Source organism: Nanorana parkeri, unplaced genomic scaffold (genome assembly GCF_000935625.1).
Source record: "Nanorana parkeri isolate BGI_ZX_2015 unplaced genomic scaffold, ASM93562v1 scaffold44, whole genome shotgun sequence".
Lineage (NCBI taxonomy): Eukaryota > Metazoa > Chordata > Amphibia > Anura > Dicroglossidae > Nanorana > Nanorana parkeri.
In genome coordinates this window covers 1,426,035-1,432,710 of record NW_017306312.1, presented here as the reverse complement: position 1 = coordinate 1,432,710, position 6,676 = coordinate 1,426,035, and the positions used below count along the sequence as shown (strand labels likewise).

The 6,676-nt window shown below is 42.6% G+C and overlaps 1 protein-coding gene across 1 annotated transcript in view; it reads right to left on the bottom strand.

Moving 5' to 3' along the window:
• Nucleotides 1-6,676, bottom strand: part of LOC108800300 (dynein heavy chain 11, axonemal-like) — a 321,998-nt gene that overhangs the window by 280,080 nt on the left and 35,242 nt on the right. The window lies entirely within an intron of this gene.

Here is a 6,676-nt window from a genome sequence, read left to right as displayed (position 1 = left end):
CCCCCAACCCCCCCCCCCCCACACACCCACACACACACACACACACACACACACACACACACACACATACATACACACTTCTTGTAGACTTTAATGGGGTTCACTGCAAAGTGTTCAAACTTTGAGCAATACGTTTGAAAACTTGGGGTTGGTTTACTAAAGACAAATTGGCTTTTCACTTTGCAACGCAATTTTCCCTTAGCTTAGTCAATGTAGTAAAGTTCACTTTGCAAGGAATACCCACACATTACTGCAAGGTACAGGTTTAAATCCAAATTTAGAGTTGTTCCATCAGCCATTTTGTTTTGTTTAACCTGTCTAGAAATTGCTCCTATTAGCAATTCATAGGTGCAATTTTGGTACCGTAATTGTACTATTAAAAATCATCTGGGTAAACTGATCTCCAATGACCAAGTCGGATTCATTCCCTTGAGAGAGGCAGGGGACAACATTCGTAAAATAGCCTTACTTACGCACGTAGCCCACAAAACTAAAACCCCTGCCATGCTGATGACACTGGATATCAAGAAAGCGTTTAACACAGTCTCTTGGCCTTACATGTTCTACACTTTGGAACGGTGGGGCTTTGGTCCACGCTTCCTTACATTGATATCCTCCCTATATAAAAAACCCATAGCACACGTCAAATATGCGGGCTATCGCTCACCATCCATCAATATCCAACGAGGTACTAGACAAGGCTGTCCACTCTCACCCCTTCTCTTTGCCCTAATCCTGGAACCACTAGCTCAGAAAATACGTAACTCCCCCGATATATCGGGCATACATCATGAGGGTAAATCCCACAATTTAAGCCTCTTCGCTGATGACGCTCTATTGTTTCTCACCAATCCCTTAATCTCCCTGCCCAACCTAATGTCAATCCTCTCCTCTTTCGCTACCTTTTCAGGCCTCCAGATTAATGATTCCAAATCGACAGCACTGAACATCTCCTTGCCTCCAGGGTTACTTGAATCTATCCAAAGACAATTTCCATACCCCTGGGACTCTAAGCACCTCCTGTATCTGGGGATAAAATTGACCAACTCTTACCACACCCTATATGGAGCCAACTATACCCAAATGGTTAATACTTTTAAACGTCTTCTAAACACATGGACCACATACCGGCTTTCATGGCTGGGCAGAATAGCAGCCGTGAAAATGACCCTTCTACCTAAAATCCTATATCTATTTCGGGTCCTTCCAGTAGCTGTCCCCACGCAAATTCTCAAAACTCTACAATCCCTCATTTTCCGTTTCCTGTGGGCAGAAAAATGCCCCAGAATCTCAAGACGCACAATGCACCTCCCAAAAATCAAAGGTGGGTTGGCAGTTCCCAATCTGACCACTTATTATCAGGCAGCCCAAATAGCACAAATTGCCCAATACCACTCGACTCAGGAAACTCTGCAGTGGGTTGAACTGGAAAATTCCCTGGCCCAGCCTGCTTCGGTGTCTAATCTCCTGTGGATACACAAGAAACAGAGGCCTGCCATATCCAACCCAATCACATCCCAATCCCTCCACATTTGGGACTCTGTGAAGACTGTGCATCGCCTCCTTTCATGCCACCTCCCATTAATGTCCATTCTGCATAACCCCACATTCCCCCCAGCTCTAGATAACCCTACAGTATTTTCTGCCTGGTCCGCTCACAATCTGACTTACCTTTGGAAATTCTATTCGGCCAGGGGGATAATTACCTTCCCAGAGCTCCAAGAAACATACCACCTCCCGATTAAAGAGGTATTTCGTTACCTACAACTCAAAAATTATATAATAACCATAGCGCCAAGGGACGGGAGCTTTACATGGTTTGAAAGGATCTGTAGTGATGATCCACATCGACCGGGTCTTATCTCTCTTATATACTCTACCCTTCTCACTTCACCTGATGCACCCCCACCCTCACACACCTCCAAATGGAACCAGGATCTGAATACAATCATTGAGGATGACAAGTGGAATAAAATTTGGGAGAACACCAAATCTAGTGGGTGCAAATGTTTAAAAGGTAGTCTGTCAGCTCATAGAAGCAGCACATTCATTGAAATAAATTCAATGGAAAAGGAACATTTTAAGATGATTGTTTTTATGTTTAGCTGCACCTACAAATATATTTTAGGCCATATTATTTATATATATATTTATATATTTTAGGAATATGCAACCTAAGGTACCAGGGTGGGCATGCAAAATAATTTGCGTGGGGCACCCAGAAGATTGTAACATGGTATGGGTGCAGGGCCCCTGCTCCCTACAAACACAGTGCTTCTGCCAGAGGTTGTGATTGACAGCTCACTAGGCTGTCAGTTACAAAGCCTGGTCTGGCCTGCCTATCTACACTTATGTCCCACCCACCTTTACAATGTTTCAGAGGCTTGCTTGATGTCAATGACATTTATGTGCCGGGCCTCCTCCTAGTTCCAGCATAGGCCAGCCTGTGACTTCAAACGTTGTTGCGTGTAGAAGCCCAGCTGCCTACCCTCTTCCTCCTACTAGCATAACCGCTAGCTGCAGCAGGTATGAATATAAAGCCACTGCATTTCTGATGGTGCAGGAATTGGGGCAGATCTAAGGTCTACAGCTTGCTATTGTTCACTGACACGCGAGTTGTCTAATGCTTATAAATTGACACTTACGGGACTATTTATAAACAATTCAGAGCCATTTGTCCTGTGAAACTCTGTGAACATTTGTTCTGCGCAAACAGAGGCACAAAATTAACATTCTTAGCAAATTTTCTACTTTTCTACTTAGCAAAAGTAGAATGCTATATTAGGGAAAATTCCACATTATGGCCACTAGGTGGAGTTGAGGAGCACAGACAATAAGTAGTTCTTTCTATGTTCCTCAGCTCCATCTAGTGGCCATAATGTGGTACTTTTTTATATTACATTCGACTTGAAAAGAAAATATATTAGAAACATTTGTTTTTGCCTCCACTCGCACAGAACAAATGTTCATAGATTAAATGGCTCTTCAAATTGTTTATAAAAACACACCTTAATGTGGAAAAGGTTGCTGACCCCTGATAAAGATTGTCAAATTCTTCAGAATATGGAAAGATTACTATAGTCTTTTTTTTCCAGTCTCAGCAATCAGTACACACAGATGAAACATAACATGCTAATACCCTCTAAAATTGTACAAAGAGGATTAATTTCCAGACCAATGGCACTCAAAATATTTATTTTCATGTGCGGAGTGTAGAAGGGGCTCTGCCAGGCAGGCTGTGTCTGCCAAGGATTGGGAGCTTTTCCTGAACAAACACACTCAATGCTTTTCAATGGAACATGAAACCAAGCACTTCACTCAGATGCGTGTCAGCTTTCATCAGGACTCAATACAAGCGGCTTGACTCTTGTGTAGATAAGGTTTCAAGCACTTTTCAGAGAGCCTCTTTATCCCGTAAAAATGAAGACACATTATGGGTGTTATTAAACTATTGTGCTGGTGTAATATGCTGATAACGTGCAGTCAATGAGCAGCCAAGCTATTTAATAACGCTTTCTCTGATTGCGTTTCCTTTGTAATGGGATGAGATGCTGCAGATTGTTGAAGCCTTTAGATGCGGATACGGCAGGTCGCTGATCTTGCAGACACTCCGCACTAAACTGCTTTGTGACAACCATCTTTGTCAGCTTGTGGCCATACAAATAACAACAAAACCGAAGCCAAAAATATTTGTTTTATTGCTCATTCAAAAAATAAAGATATTAAACGACAGATAAAGAATAAAGATATTGTCATTCTACAACTAGGAACTAAAATAACATTTGAACATTTTACTCAGGGATTTCAGTCAGAAAACAGTTTAGTATTCAATAATGATTGGGTGAGTCACTAATGAATATGTATTTTCACTAATTAAATACTAAACTCAGGAGTTAAACCTTAAAAATACATTCAAGTACCTTAACTATTAACCCCTTCATGACCCATGACAGGTTAATCCCGTCATGAAGTTTGAAGGAGTTAAACAGACTCCCGGCGGGAGTCTTTTCAGTTTTGTAGAGCCGGCGCCGATTTTACAATAGAAGTGATTCTGGCGGCTCAGCTTCCACCAGATTGCTTCTACATCTGGTAACCGGGTCCCACCCCCCTGCCCCACACCCACTGCCACGTTTGTCAGGCTCCGCTGCCCCTCTTACGGGCCCAGGATCGGGTGGGAAGCTGGGTAGGAGATCAGTGAACGTCCATTCACCGATTTCCTTCCCATTCTATGGGACCGGGAGCGACGCGTATTACATCACTTCTGGTCCCATAGCTGTCAGTGCTAGGCTCCTGGAGCCCAGCTATAAGCTATTGAAGTGCGATCTGCACTTCAATATCTTATTTAGAGTGTAAAGCTGATAAAAGGGGACTTTTGGACTTTTGGAAAAAATGTTTAAAGTCCCCCGCCCCACGCGCCGTCACGTAAACACACGTCGGGTGTGCCTACATACGCAAACGACGATTGCGCTACAAATGTGTGGGTATCGCCACATGCGCCAGAGTGAGAGCAATGATTCTAGGGCCAGTATTTACACTTATCTCTAAACTGAGGACCTGTGGAGGCTTTTAAAGCATCGTCTATGGACTTTTGGGGTACTGAATTTTGTTGTAGTTTCACAGACGCTCTCATTTGTTAACCTGGGTACGTTGGGTATCTATTTACTCGTTGCACACTCATCTTTTATATTTTACAAAATTATTTTATATTGTGTTTTGGAGAGAAAAAAAATGTAATTTAAGTGCATTTTTCACTAAATGTTTGGGTTTGATAATAAGTTGCACGAATATGTCGTGCAACATAAAAATTTGCAACTGTCACCATTTTATTCTATAGGCTCTTGGCTTTCAGAAAATATATAATGTTTGGGGGTTTTAAGTAATTTTCAGGCCTAAAATGTGGATTATAACATGCAAACATAAAATGAAAAAAAGGCCTTTGTCCTTGAGGGGTTAACAAAAATGTATCTTATTTGTGTATCACTCGGCTGTAGATCCTCAAATCATCTCTGAATTGGTGTTGACACTGTCCTTCCTTCTGCGGGGGGCTACTTTGGTTCCCCATGGTCCCTGTGTGCGTTGTAAAGTAGTCATCGCTCCAAGCTCGCTCCCGTGATGGACTACAATCTCAATACAAATTAGTAAGCTATATATGAGATTGTAGTCCATCACGGGAGTGAGCTCGGACCGGTGGCTATTCAGGGTGGGTTTCCTGTCTCCACTGGAAGCCCGTGTGACTGGGTGACAACACAAGAGCACAACTCAGACAGAGTGTTGTAACCCTTTGACAGGATGTGCCTGGACAAAGTTCTTTATGGCAGGATCACTAGGTATTATTATTTTAATGAAAGATACAGATTTAAAAAATACTGGCCGTGACCTTTGAAATTACTGGGTTTACAGCTAGGGTGTTACTGCAATGCATTCTTGGCATAGAACTGTTATTTATCAGATGCCTTTGATTAAAGCGGAACTACAACTTCCTATACTTACAGGCAAAGAAGGTGCCATCTTAGCCTCTATTTGGATTGCAGTTACCATGGTGCTGCACATTAGGGATGAGCCGAACACCCCCGTGTTCGGTTCTAACTCGAACTTTCTAACATGGAAAAAGTTCTAATTCGAACTTAGAACTCAATGCAAGTCTATGGGGGTAGAACTCAGAAAATTAAATGTCCCCATTTTGAAGCCTTATATGCAATTAATTGGCCATAAAAAGTGTATGGGGACCCGGGTACTGCCCTGGGGAACATGTATCAATGAATGACGGCGCAGTGCATTGTGGGATGTCCCGCGGTCGAACAGACCGCGGACATCCCATAATGTTCGGCGTCTGGCGAGCATTAGAACATGCTATGTTCGAGTCGAACATAGGTTCGACTCGAACGCGAAGCCCATCCCTACTGCACATGTGATCACCTATGCCAGCAGCCATTTGAGAGCTTGAAAGTTCAGTTGAGAGCTGAAATAAGCACACTGACAACCTTGACAGTTGACATGCCTTAAAATTAACTGTTTTAAATTGGTGGGTCAAGTTCCTCTTTAAGTGAAAATGTAGTGCCTCATGTGTCTGCTAGATTTGATACTACAATTTAAGACACGTTCTCCTTTATTTGAGGAGACCCTGTCATCCAATAAAAAGTATTTAATACTCCCTCCACCCTACCCTTTACTATCCTAACCACCATTACAGCCTTCCCTACCTCCTACCTCTATTGTCTGCTGAGGTGGTCACATTGCCACGATGGGGTCAGGCCAGAACTCCATCCTGACACCTGCTCTAATGGACTTGCATTAGCTAAATAATTTCTATTGGGTAACTGCTTCACTTTAAGAATTATTTTAACGCTTCCCATAACCTTCACTATGTGTAATGTATTTGCTGTGCATTCTTCTTACTTGTACTTGCCCCATGGAGCTTGGCCTTCTGCTTAGGCTGTGCAATCATTTTCTTGGTGTCATATGTAGTCAGACTGCTACAGACCAGCTTGGATGCTACGGTAATTATAGGCCCAGTAAGGTAAGTATGTGCCCAATAGTCCATGTGATACTTTAGTGTTGAGTGTGTTGAGTGTTAATTTTTTACTAAATTAAGAATGGTTACGGATTAAGGTATCATTAGGTTTGGGATCAGGGCTTAAGGTTGAAGGTCCCCTCCGTCACACTTCTCCTTGCCTTA